Genomic DNA, 19,680 nt, shown 5'->3' on the forward strand with positions numbered 1-19,680 from the left:
TATGAAAGATTATAAAGAAACTATTTTAGTTGAAAGTTTCTCCTTTTGTTTGTGTTTCTTATTTCTGCTAATTTCTTCTTTATTTTCTGATGCACCTTATAAAAGCACAGGTTGTCATTTTAACATCCAGGCTCCATTGTTCAGAAATGCAGTGCTAATAAAAGCAAAAGAAGGTAATGGTTTTAAGAGTTTTGCATATGTTTGACAGCAGAAGATAATAAATGTAAATAAATCTTTAATATTTCCCCTAATTCAGTTTGTGCCATGCAAATGTCAGGACTGGAAAAACAAATCAACAAACATTTGAAGGAAAACAATATACATAACTTATTTTATATATTAAAAACAACTGTCAAACAATTATGACCTCATGTATTAGTTGGTTGTTTTGAAATATTCCTACTAGAGTTAAAAAATGCTATGAGGGCCTTTGAGCTTAAACATATTGTGTCAATCAAGAGCATATGTAATATATCTAAAGCATGAGGTAAAAATTTTCTTCATAAATTATTTCATAAATAAATAAGTAATTTGCTTGAAAAAATTACAAAAATATTTGTGCTTTTATTAAGTTCTCTACAGATCTTTTGTGGTTAATGTAAACGGATTGATACAGACAGCATTTGATCTGCTCTATTCAAACTTGAAATACAAAAAAGTAACATGAAGACATTCTTCATTTCTCAGGCAAACTTTAGCAAAATTGTGTCCGTGAAACTTCATTCATTAAAATTTTAAGTGACCATGAATTTGTTGGCTTCAGTACCTGGAGTGTAACTTTATCCTTTCAATTAAAGGACATAATTCATCCTTAGACCTTTGGCTTTAATTTTTCAGATAATATATAATTTTGGGTACACTTATGGTCAGATTTTGTATTATTACAGGTGGAAAAACACCAGCCATCTCAAGGGTTTTGTGCTTGCAAAAGCGTGTAATTTAATTTTTTGAACCAATTTAATCAATGATTGTTTCATGTGAGTAAATTTACACTCTTGACGATTGCTTTAGATTTGAGGGTGACTGAGAGGAAGATCACTTCCCCTTTTAAAATGTCATTTAAATCTTGGGGAGCAGAAGAGATTAGAGAACTAATCCTTGTGAATAACTGTACTATTTAACTTCTCTAAGATGCTATGGCCACAGATTTTATCAGTTAGATACCAGCTTCAACAGTTTTAGGTGGTTTTAACCCTTTAAATTCAAACAGTCTGACTAGTCAGATACACGTTTCCAAATTTATTTGACCTAATATTTTCAGTTAGTCATGGCTAAAAAATGTTTCACTCTTATCCTTATTATTTTTCTGAATAAAATGTGTCTCAATGTGCCGTGCATATTTCCATAAAAGTCAGCAACTTAATTTATGGCTTAAAAAGAAAATAAAAGGTCTATATTTAATATAGGGATACTTTTTACAGGGGAAATTGGGGGTGGACAGTATTTAATGACTCCAGTGTGGAAATATGCAGGTGGTCATAGTAGTTGACTATGAGATTTACTGAAGATTTTGATATTAATTTTTCCTGCATGCAGGAATATATGTATAAATCTAAGTCTGTTCTCAAATTAATTTAAATTGATGATAACATATGAATAACTCTATGCATATGAGTTTCATTGTCTTCTTCCTTTAGGGAATATATTGTTTGCCTCATTGTGAAACTGTATTTTGACTACTCTTTCACCTGCCTGGTTTCTCTATTGCAAAAGAATTATTGCTTTTCTATTCACAAAGAGTAGATGAAGCATGCTACCAAAATACTTCTGTAATAAATGTGCTACAGAAAGGAATCACATATCTGTCTGATTGGGTATATTAAGTAGAATTAAAGACCTTACAGAAAAAAAGGGTAAGGTTCTGAAAGCACATATTTTGTTTCAATTTTTTATATGATATGGCTTTTTTATCCCTGATAATAGTATGTTTCGCAAATACACTCATCTTTTCTCTAAAAAGATGCAAGAATCATTTAGTGAAAAATATTTCGGAGGAAATCACTTCATCTTCAGCTCACAGATTCATGATTGTACCTCTCTAAAATTCTAATTTTAATCATTCTGTCGTTTAGAGAAGGATGTTTCTCGTTTTAGCACAAAATTAGTTTTAAACTGACTTTCACCAAAGGAAAAACATGCCACTTAAAGTCACCCAACTGAAGAAAAGAAGTCCAAATGCCCAAGAAATGTTTACTTGGTTTTTAACACCTCCTATACTTTGAATCCTGTCATGGTAATGTTTTATGCATTGTTGATCTTTAGAAGTTAAAAACAAAAAAACACCGCTCATTTCAGTAAACTTTATGTGGAGGCAATTTCTCTTAATGAGAAAATCTGGAGATGTGAAGTAGGAAAAAGAATGTCATGCCAAATTCAGCGTTCCTTATCTGCCACTAAAACCCCAAAGAGCAGCATGTATGAATCTGGCAGTATTTGAATAATGTTCCCATTCTATCTATTTTGTGATACCCCCTTAAAGCACCCATTGAGCTTCTGCCTTCTCCTCAGCTCAGAAAACCATAGCAACCTCAGTCCGCACTTCTCCAACTCAGGATAGAGTTCAAGTTGTTCTCCTGCAGCCCTCTTGCCATCAGAACATGGGAAACCCTGACCACCGACGACGAGGTGTCCCGAGACTTCTCGCCACAGATAAAGGGCGGGGGAGGGGGCGCACACGCACACAGGAACCGTGCGTCGTTTAATTGAGAGGGCGAGGGAAAGTCACCACCGAAAAGGTAAGAGCACTTTTAAGAGTTCTTTGAATTGTTCAGGACAGCATCTCCGAGTGTTGGGGGAACGTCGCCTTGGCCGCCACGCACTGCCTGCCCCCCGCGCACCCCCCACACCCCCAAGGTAGGTCCTCGTCTTTATCGCTTTATTCCCAAAGCGTTCCGATTTTTCCTTCTTTTCCAGCCCGCACGTTCACACGTGGGGGTGGGGAGGCGGCGGGGAGGCGGGGCGGGAAGGTGGCCGAGCCCCTGCCCCGCGCCGCGCTCATTTGCGGCGCTCAGACTCGGGCGAAGTTCTCGCGCAGCCCGCTGGCCGCGGCCGGGGCCGGTCCCGGCGGGCGGCGGCGGCGGGTGCTCGGGGCCGGGCGGGGCGGCGGCGGCGGCGGCGGCGCGGGGACGCGCGCTCGCGCTGTCTCTTTAAGGGAGCTCGGTCTGGGGTGGCGCTTTCCTCCGCGAAGGCTCCTTTGATATTAATAGTGTTGGTGTCTTGAAACTGACGTAATGCGCGGAGACTGAGGTCCTGACAAGCGATAACATTTCTGATAAAGACCCGATCTCACTGCAATCTCAAGCGTCCTCTTTTTTGGTGCTGCTCGTTTCTCCAGCCCTCGCGTCCTCTCGATCGCTCTCTCGCCTTCCTATTTTTTCTTTTCTTTCTTTCTTGATTTTTTTTTTTTTAAACAAAAAACAACACCCCCTCCCCTCTCCCACCCGGCACCGGGCACATCCTTGCTCTATTTCCTTTCTCTCTCTCTCTCTCTCTTTTTTCCTAAGGGGGGGGAGGGAAGGGAAAGGGGGGGAGGCAGGAAAGACCTTTTTCTCCCCCCCCCCCAATAATCCAAGATCAACTCTGCAAACAACAGAAGACGGTTCATGGCTCTGGCCGCCGAGCCACCATCTTTCGGGCTGCCGAGGGTGTTCTTGACGATTAATCAACAGGTAAGGAGGGGAGGCCCGGCGGGCCGCGGGGCCGGGGCCGGGGGCGCGGGGGGCGCGGGCTGCCCTCGCCCGGCTCCGGGCGCCGCGATGCGAGTGCTGCGCCCGCGCGTGTGTGCGCAAAATGTGGGCGATCGCGAGCGGGGAGCCCTGGGAATTAAAAGTGACTTTCTTTGAAAAAAAAAAAAAAAAAAAAAAGCAGAGGGAGAGTGTGCAGAAAGCCAAGCGCAGGCTTCTCGGGTTTCACATGCATTTTCTTTCTTCCTTTCTGCGCGTGTGATTTCTTTCTTTCTTTCTTCTCTTCTGCTCTCCTTTCCCCGCTTCCTTTCCTCCTTTTGGTGGGTCTGAGGCGACTGAGCCTTGGAAACCAGCGACTTCAAACTGCAGTAGCCCCTGGAGTCAGGAGGGTCAAGTTCAGCCGCCGGGGAGGAGGAAAAACAAATCCCCATTTGCCAAAAAAAGAAGTTTCAGGCCGGTGCCCCCTCCCCCTCGCAGCCCCACTCCCCCTCGCTGTCTCTTTCTGGCTGATTTTAATTCTCTCCTACCGGGCGCAGCGGAGGAGCTGGAGGTGGTTGGACCCGAGGGGCCGCCGCCGCCGCCGCCGCCGCCGCCGCAAGTTTCCTGGGGGCTCCTGACAAGCGGGGAGCAGACTAGGCACCGGCATGCAGAGTAGTAAGTTGGGCAAACTTGGGAGGGTCGGGAGGGGCTCCGAAAGGGGCCTTCGTGTGGTCCCCAAAGTGGGGAAATAGCACAGGACTGGCTTTGGCTTTGAAGAGTTTACAAAGCCAGGCTTCAAACTTTTTTCCCTTAAAGGCCCAGCTGGGGCTGGAGAAGGAGGGTGTCGCATCCCCTTGATGCACCCGCCTCTGAGCGGCACAGGGCAGCCTGGCCCAGGGGTCTGTGCCCTGTGGGTGCCATGTGGCGGGGCCTTGCAGCCAGGGAGCTTCCGTAGGGGCTGAGGAAGGGGAAGACTTCCTCTGCGGTGCGGTTGATGCGCCATGTGTCGCGCGGGTCAGGGGACACTGGCCGGTGATTAAATGCCTGACAGCGGTGGGACATCCAGGCGGACGGGAGCTTTGCTTTCTGTCTAGTTCCTGTTTGGGCTGTAGAGTCTGAAACGCATCTTTGAAAGGCCAAGGCAAACACCGCTGTCCCTCCAAATAACTCCAGGTTTATAGGACCCCATGAATAATTTGAGGGTGAGGCGGAGGTGGGAGCTGTTTGAAGTGCAAAGCTGTTTTTGTGGCTGGAAAAGCTTTTTTGTTTAGTACCTGTCTGAGATAGTGGTGTTTCCCTTTTTCCCCAGGGAAGTCAGTAACTGTTTTATGGCCCTAGGACTCTAAAGCAATTTAAGTTAGAGGGCGACAAGGACTGGTGGGGTTTCAGAGGGAATCTTGGACTTATTAAATTTTAGGACCTGCTTTACTTCCCCATATCTTTTTAGGCCCCAGAATTGATACTTTGAAAGTTTTTGAGTAAGAGCGATGGATCTTATTGATGAATCAAAATTATTATAGAATATTCATCCTTATCCTATTTTGGAAAATCGCGGCTAGAGTTTAAGCAAGGTAAGTGAAGTGAGAAGCTTAGCGGAATAGTCAAATGCGAGACAAGTTAGGCCGATTCATTGAACTTTTGTAGATTCATTGAACTTTTGTAAACCTACCAGGTGAACAAGGAAAGAGCTGGGGCAAGATAATAAGTACAAAGGCAAAATATAGATAGGGCCTGAGACAAAATTATAAGAAATGATAATTCTAGGCCTGGTTGTTGGCTAAATTTGATGGCTCAAAGCAAAGATAAAATAGGAACCCTCCAACAACTCTTCAAAGTCCTCCAGCTCTGAAGCTAAAACCTATGGATCTGGCTGGCATCATGTTTCTTTCCTTCTGGTTTTAGGAAAAGTTGATCATTTAGACAGGGCTGCCAGAGTTAAAAATGCCAGGGACAGTAAAGGAAAGTAATGCGGGCAGCCAGTTCAGTTCTTGACGTGGACAAAATGAGAATGAAAGTTTTTGAGCTCACTGTTAAGTTTCTTACATGTTGCTCATTTGCCTAGCAGACGTTCTCAGCCATCCCACCGGTTAATGTGAAAAAAGCAAAGGATCTAAAATAATCATCCAGGCTTTTTTTTCCCCCCTTACCCCAAGTATGCCAGGGTTGTGAATAAATACAGGGTTTGTATGGGAAGATGAAGCGTTTCCTGTAAGTTCTGATGCTGACAGCACAGTCTGGAAATGATACCAAAATTATGAGGATTTTTTTTTTTACCTTAAGTGAAAGTTTATTAATGATGTGCTGAATCTTAAGAAGTTAAACATATAGTTCTTAGCGTTTATCTCTCTTTAGATTTCATAACTTCCTTTTAAAGCTGTACCCTTGGATAAAAACATCTCCAGTCAGTTCAATAGTCAGGGCCAATAACGTGCTAAAGTTTAATGATTATTTCTGGATATTAATAATGTGAAAATAAAACACCCGAGGAGGGAATAGAGTTATAGTGCCAACATTCCGACTCGATTTCTCTAAATGTAAGGCATTCTGAAGCTTCATGAGTACTCTGTTGGCAAAGTCTTATTTACCATCCGTGAGCTGCCGTTTATGGCTTCCTGATTTATCTGTTGTAAGTTAGGATATGTGTGTGCAGAACGCTTTCACACACATAATAACCAAGCCTGACACTCTCTAAATAAATGGTGGAACACAGCAAGTGCCTAATACATAGTTTGTCACTTCTTTGAATTTTAGATGCTGTTAGGGTCTCTGGGACTGTTTAGATTTTGTCTTTTGTGTCTTAAAGGTAACACTAAAGAAAAGGAGGAAAGTGTCATACCAGCTGTGAAGTCTGGGTTGAATTCAGAACTGAGCATATTTCACGACTACTTATATTTTAAATGATTTTATAAAAATTTTCTACCCACTTGCTTATAAAACAGCTTAGGATCCAAATCAGTATGCACATTCATAAGTCAGTTATATGTGGCCCTACCATATTTCAGTATTATTTTTACTTTTCTTTTAAGTCATAAGTGAATTTATTCTGATTTCCACAGTGGAGATCTCTGTAATACACATAAGGAGATCTTCATTCAAAGGAAAACCTTCAAAACAGGGAGACGAATGCATCTGTGGAAAAGCTGCTTTTAGGAGTCTAGTATTTCAATGATGTTTCTATTATTGTGATGATGATGAGATGTGTATGCATATGTGTTCGGAGATAGAAACCACACTTTTAATTTAATGACTTTTGCATTTTTTTAACTAAAAAAATAAGCCAAAGGGTGTTAGATTTTAATAAACTCTTGCCTTCCTGTCTTTGTTGAAGTAAACAAACATTACTGAAAGTTTTAAAAGGACTTGCAAAAAATTGTTCTTGGACTAGAACTTTATTTCATTTTGAAATTGGGATCCATGGTGATAACTGGCTTTTAAAACACTTTTCATGCTATGCGGATTTAAAAATTATTATTATGTTTTTTACTTCAGTACTTCCTTTGATGGCGAACAATCATCTTACAACACTATGCTGTTGTGTATAAAACAAAATAGACTTTAAGAAGGTTATGAGCAGGTGTCTATAATTGATTTAAAGGGAAATTATTATTTTTGTAATAAGCAATGCACTTAAAATGACTGGCTTACATTAAAACATATTCTTATGAAGATACTCTCTAGTGTGTAAAATGAAGCCATTCATTCAACAGACTGACAACTTTCCACTTGATATTTGCCTTTGCTTAATTTAGTTTCTGCAGGACAGCTAGTGTGGTAGTCTGCATCTGTTTTTGGCAGGCGTAGAAAACTATAAACTCAGACAGTTCTGTCCCAAATATTGCAGCTCACAGTTACAATCAATTTGATAAAAACAGGCAAGTTTTATGGGCTTATTTTCTGTTGTTCATCCTTGGTCAAGCTTCCAGGTAACAGAGGTTTCTCTTTCTTCCTCTTTTGCTGGTTATGACTACTAATACCCTTGATGACTAGTTCTGAGTCTTGTTTACTCATTTATCTTCCTGATTTACTAGTTATTGATATTTGGGGAAATTAATAACAGCATATCTAGACTTGGTTTTACTTTGGTTGTGTATCTATGGGATAACTATATTTGTCTTTTGATATCATACAGAAGGAAGTGAATTCTTTGTTACTTTAATAGTTATGATTTATGGGATTTTAGAGCTCCCCAGTAGATTTAATATAAAGACGCTCTTCTAGCCTTTGCCAAGTAGAAATTTAATCTAATTCTCTTAGGGTACTTATAATGGTCACATATATTAGAGAAAGACTAATACACTTTATATTTTAAAAAATTGGGCAGCTTTAAAAATAATTATCAAAATCATTTGTCTCCTAAAAGCTTTAACTAGTTGATTAAAGTAAATATGTTGAAATATCAAGTATTGTTTTATGGTACTGTTCAGTAACAAACAGTGCTATAGAGAGAATAAATGCTTTAAAAAATTTATCCTTGGGTGTAAGTGGATCCAAAATCAGTCATTAATTTGTATAGAATATTCTATTATTTTTGACTTTTATAAGTAATGCCTTTGATATTATAATTATGGTCACTTTTTGAGTTGTCATATCACACAGTGGCTCTCATAGCTCTGAAAACTGAATCTGTTGGTCTTTGGTTTTTTGATAGGTGTAATAATGTAGAATTTGATTTAGGTTAGAAAGAGATATTTTCACTTAAGAAAACTCTTGTTATTGAATTTGGGGATGGATCTTGGGAGGAAATTATTTAAATTGTTAAGTTAGTTAGATGAAGAAACCTGACTAGTGATAGTGACTGCAATTATAGTGGCTATTATAGAAGGGGTGTCTACTTTTTGTTATCCCACTTTTCCCCCAAGAGCACAAATCCAAGTAGCAAAAACAAAAATGAACTTATCTATGCACTTCAAGTTTGAAGCATCATTGGAAATCATTTTCTGATTCAAAGCTATCATTGAAATGCAGATAACATTAAAACATCCCAGAGCAGACATTAAAGATAGACTTGTCATTCTTAAGTACGATTTATTAAAAATAATAAAAATCTTTTAATTTTTAAAACGTTTCTATCTCTTTAAAAACCTGCAGTAAATACTTCACAAGTGGCTAGACACCTTCCCTGGTGGTTTAGTTTATACAAGTAGGAAACTTTCTCTCCTACTCTTTCTCTCTCTCTTTCTTGTTTTCTTTAAACCAACTGACGTAATGCCAAACTTTGCTTTAAAAGAACAGACAGAAGTAATTGGTAGCTTTTAACTTTTAATAATGTTCTGGATTGGTTTTAGTGGCCAAAATGCCATTTTTTTTTTTTTTAAGAAAAAGAAAAAAGTTCAACTAAGAACGGGCTTGTGGCCTGAGGAAGAAAGGCTCTGTTGATGCAGTTATTTTTATTCTTGTTTTTCAATCTGTTATTAAAAATCTTTCCTGCTGAGCACTGCTGGAGTTCTCCAATTGCTCTTTGTGATGGCTGGGCATTTCAGGTTACCGTAACTTAAACAGTTTTTGGGTTTTGGGGAGAATGGGTATTTGCCTTCCCTTATTTCTTTTTTGTTTGGGGGAAAAAACATTGGTTTTGTTTCAATGGAGATTAAGTAAGGTTATCACTGGCAAAAGGTCGATGAATAGTGTATATAAAGAATGCCACACCTGTTAGCAAGAGCCTAAAATGTGGAAGTTTAGTTGTGACATTAATCACTTTTATGTGCAGAGAAAGGAAAATAGATGAAACTACCAAAATGCATTTTTAGATTGAAAACATAAGTTTTAAGGGTCCATGTGTTTCGACTAGAGTTTTTTTTCCCTTAGAATTTTACATGATATTTTTAAACTCTATTTATCAAGCAGTAATTTTTAGTTACCGTTTTTTTTTCTTTTTCTTTCTTTCTTTCTTTTTTTTTTTTTTAATAGTTGTCTTCTCTCTTTCTGACAAGGCAAAGAGAACTTTCTGTAGTTAAGAGACATCTTGGTGATGTTGATTGACATCGGGCAACTTCCAAAATTAGCAGGCAAGAAAATCTTTTGTGGGGGCAAATAGACTTATGCCAGTATTTCCTTCCTTGGGGAAAAATCCTCCACCCAGAAATGGGGCCCTCCACCCCATTTGGTGGGTCAGAACTGAGTATCGACATTTCTGATGTGAATGCTTGCAGAGGTCTAAATCTTACGGTTACTTATCTTGGACTTTGTTTTTAATCCTGAATTTGTTCCTGTGATTTTTTTTCCCCTTCCTTACTCAGAGCTTATTTAAGGAATAATACATATTGAAAATTCAGCAAACACAGGAGGAGTAAACTCTTCGAGGCTTTTATAATTATGAAAAGCATTCTGCATATTTAGGGACCTTCAAGTGTTCTCCGCTTAGATATTTAACAGTTTTGATTTACTTGATGTGCTTCTCAGATTTTCCTGTGAAAGCTGCAGACTTTATTCCCATCCGAAGTATTCCATCTTTGCTAACTGCTCTTTTACTTACGAATTTGTCAGGAAAACCTTAAAAGAACTTGAGCTGTGTGTTGTTCATATCAGCGCAGTGGAAGTTTCTTGGAGTAGGTCTTGATTTACTTAATTTTTTTTTTACAAAGTTTTCAAACATAAATATCAAGTTATGAGTATGTCTTCCATAGATTTTTATTTAATGAATGTTGGTTTGTTACTTCAAAACTGATGGGAGAGTAATAAAGTTTAGGAAGAAGGGAAAAAGGCAGAGGGAGGTATTTGGAGCTATGGTCCTTTAATATCAGCAGTTTGTTTACTGTTGAGTGGTGGGGAGGGGTTGGGGGAGGCTTTGTGGAAGATGATACAAGAAAAAAAAATCCATCAATTGCGCATATGATCCCCTCCCCTTAAGGTTTACTTAAACAATATGTTTCGGTTTTGCCTCAAACCATTCTGCACCACCTCTGCTCCAAGAATCCACCACTATCTTGGTTCCTGGGAGATTAAGGATGACTCTTTATGTTATATAATGAACAGCAGTATTATTTGAACAAAGGTAATGTATTTTGATTTGTGTAATATTTTGATAGTAGTGGGCTACCTATGAGGGGAATTCTAGCAGGGTAAATACCTGCAAGTACTTCAGGTATCACGATAGCACTGCGTTTAAGTTACTGCGGTCATATATGTATGCTACTGTAGGTGTGTTTTATGCATGTAATGCATGTAATATTGCTTAGATACACCTTAACAGTGGACTTTAATATGCTGTAAGAAACTCTGTGCTTTAAATGTGAATCTTTTAAGGAGCTACATGAATTTATACGGTTTAGAAGTTTGAAGTGAGTATGGCGGTTTAACATTGTGAATCCATTGTTATCATAATACTTACATATACTCTGAATTTACTAAGAAATTTGAAAAGAAGAAAAAGCTGTAAATCAAAATGCCCCCATGCAGTGTATTTTAAGAACTGCTTCTGAGATCATTTTTCAAAAGTTCCATTTCCGTGGAAGGGAGCAGGGAAGTGACAGTGCTGTTTCTGGATATACATTTTATGGACTAGCACTTTATAGTTCACAATTCTATCAGCTCAAAACGTTATGTAGAAATAATATGGAACATGTAAAGACTCTGTACTATGATCCTATGCGTTTTTCCCTAGGGTGATGGATTCTGTGCGTCACCCAAATGTGATGCTATTTGCCAGGCTTGTAATACTGGTTTTGAGGGTTGCTGTATGTCCTATTTCATCAAGCAACACAGTACAACAACTTTGGTATCTAGGTAATTGACACAGTCAAAATAGGCTCTGGAAAATGTTCCAAATACTTTTAAGTAAGTCAGAAGCTAACATATATGCAATTTATTTAACACTTGAATAAACAAATGATTCATTGTCTGCTCTTTAAGCCTTTTATAGTAGATAGTGTTAGAAGGAAATATACAAGTGTCCACAGTTTATTTTTTGTTTCTTTTTCTTTAATTTGAAGAAAGCATGGTCCTCTTTATTTGCCTTAATAATTACTTTATCTGTAATTACTTTGTATTCATGATAGCAAGTAGTATAGTATTATAAGGAATAATAAACATTTATATTATCTAATATACATGTCCCAAGTTTTAAAAAAACATTACTACTATTATATAATTAAATTGAATATTATAATGATAATGAACCAACATAGGGTGATAGATGACATCACATTGTTATTTATACTTTACATATATTTTATATATAGCAATAGATAAAAAGTGTTTTGATCAAGAGCTGTTTTACCTTGTAGAATTTGTTCAGAGTATGAAGCTTACAAATCAGGGAAGATTCATAATATAACATGCAGTGTAGCTTTTTGTTAATTCTTGTGAATCACCATTTCAGTTTCTCTGTATTTTTTCAGGAACTTAGATAGCCCTATGAATAGTGTAAATATGTGTGGCAGAAGTTAGCTTGTGGAATCTAATTTTTCTATTACATGATGCAGTTCATGTACAGAGGGATTAAGCCTTACTAATTCAGGGTTGGCTTTTTTTCTCTCTCTAGGTTATGCAAAAGGCAGCATATGAATTTGTGACTTCATAATACCTAAGTATGCCCATATACGTGTACTCGTTTGTGTTCTCACTCCTATAGAATATTTTTGCATTACAGGCTTTACATGGAATTTTACCATATTACATATTTTTTAAAATGACCTGAGTCTCTCTAATGTGAATTGAAATTATTTAGTGCATCCCAACACCTATTTGAGAGTTAATTTAATTACCATTTTAGTTCTGAAATGAGAGTGAGATTGGTAAGGCAAATTAAAAACCAAATTCTACTTGTGTGCACTCTCTAATGTCATTATCCACACATCATCTTCAGCTCTGCAAGATGTAGAAATAAATACATCAGCCTACTTGTCTTTCAGTACTGTTAGGTAGTTCTGAACATATAAAAGTTCCTAAGAGACGTTGGCATTTGTTTTTGCTTTAATTTGGATGCCATTAAATATTTTTGAGAGATAATTAGCTGACTTTACTTTTAAAAGATACCTTTCAGTTTGTGGGCTCAGGGCTGGGCATATATATTAATTTTAATAATCCATATTACTTAATTTTTCAATATATTAGTTTATTTTTGAATTGTTAATAATACTTTATCAACTTTTGAATTTTAACCTAGTTTACTGAAAATTTGCAGAAAGTAAAACCAGTTATTTCTTTATGTACCTTTGAGATCTTTTAAAATCATATTGTATTTGGTTGCTGAATTTGTTAATAAATAATTATAAGTAAAAGTGATTATGATTATCACTGGATGGATATCCCTTTTTAGAGATAATTGCAAAACTTGCTCCTTAGTTCTGCAAACCCAGGAAAGTTGTGGAAAATTAGGTACAAATAGCCAGTGCGAACAGTTAAGCAAAGAACTTATATGAAGTATTATTTTCTGTGATTTATAAACAAATAGTAAGAGGTGTTTCTCCTTTGCATTTAGAATGTGTTTCCATTACATTCTCTGAGTGTAAGATGTGGTAAATTACTTTTAGGAATTCACTGTCGTTTAAACCTCAATTATAATAAACTGTTTATTTTATTCTGTATCCCATCACGTTAATTCTATTTTTAAATGTCTTGTTCTTAAGACAATTTATACTGTTGAAAGAATGCCCTAATTATTTACAACATATTTTCCTTTTTTTCGTACTTTGATAATCTGAAAGAAAGCTGTAACTTAGATTTTAGACCAATAGTAAAAATCCTGTTGTACACATTTTACTTGGAAATCTGTGCGTGCGTGATTGTGCATGTTTGCTGTCACACACTTAACCCTTTCATGTTACATGTGTTTACTTGTGTATGTGTCTTGCACTTTTTACTCTGCAAATAGTTCAGTTTCTCATAGTTAATGTTGAATTTTGTTCATCTCTGCTCTTCTCACTGCCTCAGTAATTCAGTGTATTATTGGCCATAATGAAATTGTAAGACTGAGACCAATAATGATTAGAAATGGAGATTGGGGACAGATATTACTTCAAGCAAGTTTTCCTCCTTTTTTGTTGTTTTCTACATTTTTAGTTCCTTTTTAAAAGGATATATATGTACCTATATCTGAACAGATGGGGGACTAAGATACTGTACAACCCATAATCATGTAAAGAACTATCGCTACAGATGGATTTATTTATTTATTTACTTACTTACTTTTAACATGGAAAGCTTTGGCCTCTTTGCCTGTGGCCCTTGGGGGTTCTAGATAAACCCCATTGGGGTCATACTCATAGTTCCTGGCTCCTTGTGACAAAAAGTCTTCTCTAGCTTCTGGTAGGCTACTGTGCTATGTTCCTTCAGGAGAGGAAGGTCCTGTGAGTTGATTTGGCATTTGGAAGTACAACTAGAAAACTAGAGTCCTTCTTTCTGAAAATCCTCTGGATGATTGTCAGAAGAGTGAGCAGAGATCCTGGGTTGCATGATACCGTTGATTTTAGGATACTAGAGAAAATTACGCTCAGACCAAGCATGCTTCCTCTGGATTATTCTGCCATACCTTATTACCATTTTTTTCTTTCCCCTTTTTACCCCGTTTGAGGTCTAATATTTCAATTTCTGGAGGAGTAAGGATTTACCCTTTTAGTTGAAGTATGTGCCAGCTGTATGATTTTTTTTAAACCTACATTTCTTTATAATATGTATATTTTAGGGGGAGCAGTGTAAGAAGCTTACATACAATGAAATAATAATTTGATTTTGTTGTTTGCTGTTGAACAGGCCTTTGCTACCCCATTCCTATGAGGAAATGCATTGAATGAAATTAAATAAAGTTGTGGTATAATTTGGAAACAATTATAAGCACCAACTGTGACATATTTCTGGCAAAAAGATTAAGGCAATTTTAGTTACTCAGTACTTCTACCCAACTCTGTATTCCAAGTTTATAAATGTGAATTGGACCATTCGATCGTGAATGATGCTTGAAAGGCCTGTTATCTTGATTTAGAGAAGAAGAGTTCTGTAAAAACTCTCACCATCAGTCTGTTTTAGATTCACAAGAAGTAGAAATGCCAAGTATCAGGTTATCAATGCTTTGAGGTCTTTAATAAAAGAGTTTTACTTGTTATTTGTGGTGGCTGTACTCAATAACATCAAGCCCAGGCTGCTTAACATACTTATGCATTGAGCTACTATAGTGTAATAAATGATCATATTTCTATCAAGGTTTAGGGAGTAACAAATCTAGAATAGTAGCTATCCACTAAGCATAGTTCTAAGGTTTGGAATTTACAGCTGATTCTTAGGAACTATGGCATGACTATCATATTAGGTACCAATATTCAGACTGATCACCTTTTATAAAAGTTCTATCTTTCATGTCCAGGATAATATAGCAGTGAATGTTTGCTTTTTGTGTGTTTTGTCTCCAAGCAAAGGAAACTGACAGTTTTATGTGTTAAGTGCCGAAAGTTGTTCTTGGCTAAGCAGTCGCAGAGTTAATCACTAGGATGTTAACTTGAATTTTCATCTTTAAATTTTTTTTAAAAACAAAATATGCTTACATTATTTCCAAATTGACATCCTGTGTTCTGGATTGGTTTTTAGAGAAATGTTTTCCAAATTCTCTTGGGTTGCATGAAGTCCATTGATTTTGAAATGTTTCAGTGTAGCTTTTAGAAAGCTTTTTAGCAAGGATAGAAAATATTTAATCTTTTCGGCATTTTCTTACTATGGAACCCTTGTTATTTCCCATGAAACACAAATTAATTTTGCATTTGTTTCATATTTTTTTAAATTTTGTGTTATCATTTTAGAAATTTTTGATGCATCTGATTTCAGTTCACCTGCCACACCTTGATAGGATATTTTGGTCATTTCTTGAGGAGTCACTATAGGGAGAAATTATTTTTTGTGTTATTTTTACCGTATTATTTTTAATTAAAAAAAAAACCCGGGGTTTTTGGAAAATCATGTATTTATTTATTCTCTGTAATTAATTGAAAAAATTCTGAATGGTATAAAACAGTATGCATTTAGTTGTTTCTCATTCAGAACTTATGCGTTTTATATCTAAAATTTGATTGAAGGAAAAGAAAAATCTTTAGCCAGTGTTAGATTCTCTTTCAGATCATTTTGTAGAATTTTTCAAAATTAATAAGAAAATGTAAAAACATCGTTAATGCATAGGGTAAAAATTAAATCTATACCTAGAGTGGAAACTTTCATGTAACACAGTTTTGTGCAAAGACATTTTAGGATAAAGAAAACTTTCTCTGGTTTTGCCTGCATCCCCTGCCTCACACTGCTGTACTTAAGATGATCGGCATTCTTAAATTATAATCCTGTAAAGCAAATAAAGCTTTTTCCATAAAGAAGTAACAGCTCTGCTTCTATATCTGTAAGACTATAACACACATTTTTATTTGGAATAAATGCATTAGGCCCTAATGAAGTTGATACCGAGTTGTAAACTTAGTATCCCTAGCACCTCCCCATACTGTTTCCTGAAAGGAGGAATTGACTGCAGTGGGAACATTATTTTCACTCCCTGTGGAGTGCATTTGACAGTAATTTGATGTCTCCACTGGTAGAAATGCGAACACTTCAACCAACCACCTCCTTGTTTGTCTCTTGTGATGTCAGGCAAACATTTTGCCAAAACTTCTGGTCCAATGTAATCACATCAGGATTGTAGAATCGGGATAATGTGATAATTTTATCATGTTTAATGTGTCATTTTTAGACAGTATAATTTAAAAAAAAAACCTATTCATAATATAGTAGGAAATCCAGTACGTTGTTTTTAGGTTTAATTCAAAGCCTCTAGATACTGATGCATTTCATCTTCTTGAAATGTACAAGAGGAGGGTTTATTTGTGTGAGCATCGTTGTAGAAATAATTGGTCCATTTTGTCTTGACATAAGCTGATCATGTAAAGCTATTAGCTAACTTTGAGCCCAACATTACGTACACTTTATTTCATTAGGTCACTTTAAGAAAACCATGTACAAAAGGAAATAAACAGAAGAACAGATTAAATCACCTGAGGTTAGATGTAGAATAAATGACGTAACCTCTGATAGAATTGTAGTTCTGTGATTTTGCTCTAAAACCCCAATTCTTCTGATGATGGACATATTGTACCTGCACCAGTGTATAGTGTGTTCTGCTTCCTACCAAAGGATGAAATAGGAATCTAGACATGAGATGTTTTAGTAGTTTTGTTATGGAGAGTAGACCCTGGTCAGTGAATGAATCTTTTCTTAATGACTGGACCTTCTTCTTCTGGTGTGTTACAATCTGCTGTTCAAGTTTGATTTGATGTCTTGTTTGTTTTTCCTTAATTCAGGTATACTCAGAGCAATCATAGGGTCATATTTGAGTGATAGAAGGTGCTTGAGCTAATATCCATTTTAGCATAATCATCTTATTTTTCAAAGAAGGAAAATGAAGATAAAATTGTGTCTTTTCCCTGCTTGGATAAGTGTCTGATCATTGTCCTAATTATAAGTAAAATACTATAATTAGTTTTTTGAGGAAACCTACTTATTATTTAAGATTTGTTAGTTTTTATTTTCCTTCTGCAGATGGATATGAGAATAGAACAGAAAATGTCATTTATCACTGTGCAGTGATCAATTGATACGTTTCTGTATCAGTAACCTATGAAGATATGGGACTCCATTGTTTAATGTAGAAGTTATCACATAAGACTAAGGAGTTTCTGCAGAAAATGTAGGTTTAGTGTTTCTTTTAAACACTTAGAAATAGGAACCTCATTGGATTCACTGATATAAAATCTAGTTGGTACTAAAATATTGGTTTTACCATGGTCATTAGTATGAAGTTATTTTGTGTTACTTGTCTTCCTTTAAAATGCCTCCAGAATTTATCTATATAGATAAATTCTTTTTAAAAATGGTTCATTTGAATTAGAGAATTTTTAAAATCTTCCAGGAAACTGGACTTCTCTTTATTCATACAACCATAGGCCCCTGGGCAGGTTGGAAAATTGTGGCGGTAACCTGTGAGATTGGGCCTGAAATATGCAATTAGTTATTAAAACATGGTTGAGAAACCATTTATGGCATTTTACATAAACTCCATGGCATTTATAAAAACAAATTAATGAAAGAATAACAAAGAACTTTATTTTAAATGCTTTTCTTATTAGTCCTGTCTTTTGGAAGACACATTTCATTTTTGAATATATTGAAAGTGAAATATTATAAAAATATAAATTCGATGTCTTTATTTTTCTTTTAGAATTTCTTCACTCTCCATTTTTGGTTTTGTCCCCCAACTGTGTACAACATAGATATAATTAATATTCCTTTCTCGATTATAATTACAGAAAGAATTCCGTGTCTTAGACTTAAAAAGTCTTTTACTAAAATTTTTTGTTTCTTATCTTTTCAGTTTTAATAGTAAAATTACATCATCTAAAGGGCAAATGCAACTCCAGTACCCTATAAATGAAATACACAGTTTATAATCCCAGTATTGCTGCCATTTCCATTTCTGGGATTTAAAGAATTAAGAATGCCATGCTGAATCTGATGTTGCTCGACTCTATCAGGGGTTGCTCCCGAAGTGACTTGGGAAAGCAGGAAAAAGCATCAGGCCCTGGGCTGGTCCAGCCTATGCATTGATCCACTTCATCCCACTGCAAGGTGAAGACACCCTCATTTCATTTCTATGTCTTTTAGCTAGAGGGCAGGCTGTCTTTTGGTTTGGTTTCTTTCTGGTGAAAAACCTTTATAAATGATTTGTAAATACTCTTTTAAAATGAAACAGGTTGCTTGTGGAAAATAATCATATTCATTTGTTGGAAATTATTAATTAAATCAGAAAATGAAGGATTGATTAAAAAGAAGTACTATAATGGGTGACAGGGCCATTTTGACTTGGTCTGGTCATCCCACTTGAAATCTCCTCCTTGGTGTGGTGAGCGTATTGTATGAAGAAAGACTGAAAACTTCCACTGTTATTGCATATCTGTCTACTTCTCTCCTTTTTATACTACTATCTCAGTATAGATGAATTTGTTTTTCACTTTGGCTGTGAATTCTAAGTTAACATCAGATTTACAACTGATACAATCATAGTGAACACTCTAAATGTCTGCCTCATCCTAGATTTTCTTAAATGTTTTTTAGAGTTTATTTTTCTACTTGAGTCTCCCCTATGTAGCAGCTCTTTCTTTTTCTTATTTGACTTTAGGAAATTGGAAGCTTAGCATGTTCTCTTAACATAGATGAATGTAAGCGCTAATGTTAGGCTTTGTTTACTACCAAGTTTTGTTGTTGTTGTTGTTGTTAGTTCTTAAAATAGGTTCTATACATGTAAGATTTGAGACAAATTATTGCATTTTTTTCTTTTTTATTTATAAATGGAAATTCTTTCTTGATAAATCAGTATATACTGAAATTTATTTTACTTCCCCTGAATCACAACTGTGCTAATGCATTTACATACTTTTTGGTGAAATGTCTTTTCAGACATAAAGTATTATATGCTCATTCTCTTGACACATGTTTGTGAACTAAGACTAACCTAGATGTTTATAGAAGGTAGTTAATGGCATTATCTTTTGTCCATCTGGATTATAATCCAATTTTAGTTATTTATGAAGCATTTTTGGAATGTAGGAAAAGTTCAAATGTAGTTTGGACTTAGCTAATGACGCTGATAGATAGGTTAGCTTTTAAACACTGGATGGCTTTTAGGTAACAATCAACAAATATTGAATATAATTCCTTTGATGGTTTAGAAAAAACAGGTGAAGCAAAAGGCTACTTTTTCATTTATTTCCAGAATGATTTCATCTTCAGTGTTACATGACTCCAAGTAAAAAATGTTGCTTCTTGAGATTTATTAATTAGAATTGAGATTTCTTAATTAGTCATATATGGTATCATTTACTTAAATGATAAAGCCTAATTAGAAATAAAATAAACTCAGAGTCAAGAAAATATTGAATGCCTCATTCTGGGTATCATTTCACGTAAATCTCCATTTCTTAGCCATGTGGGATCTGCCGCAGTTCCCCAGTTTGTTAACTCTGCCGTGTGGCAATCCCTAGTGGCCTTTCCGTATGGAGGC

The 19,680-nt window shown here is 36.2% G+C and overlaps 1 protein-coding gene across 2 annotated transcripts in view; it reads left to right on the forward strand.

Moving 5' to 3' along the window:
• Window positions 1–2,679: 2,679 nt before the first annotated feature.
• The window catches only part of Trps1 (transcriptional repressor GATA binding 1), a 240,671-nt gene continuing 223,670 nt past the window's right edge, over window positions 2,680–19,680 (forward strand). Inside the window, exon 1 of one of the 2 annotated variants that reach the window (XM_026393883.2) lies at window positions 2,680–2,735. The gene's annotated coding sequence lies outside the window, so the exon portion shown is untranslated. Of the gene's footprint in view, window positions 2,736–3,627; window positions 3,669–19,680 lie in introns of those variants that run through there. The other variant, XM_026393882.2, reaches the window with a different exon arrangement.

This window comes from Urocitellus parryii, chromosome 7 (genome assembly GCF_045843805.1).
Source record: "Urocitellus parryii isolate mUroPar1 chromosome 7, mUroPar1.hap1, whole genome shotgun sequence".
Lineage (NCBI taxonomy): Eukaryota > Metazoa > Chordata > Mammalia > Rodentia > Sciuridae > Urocitellus > Urocitellus parryii.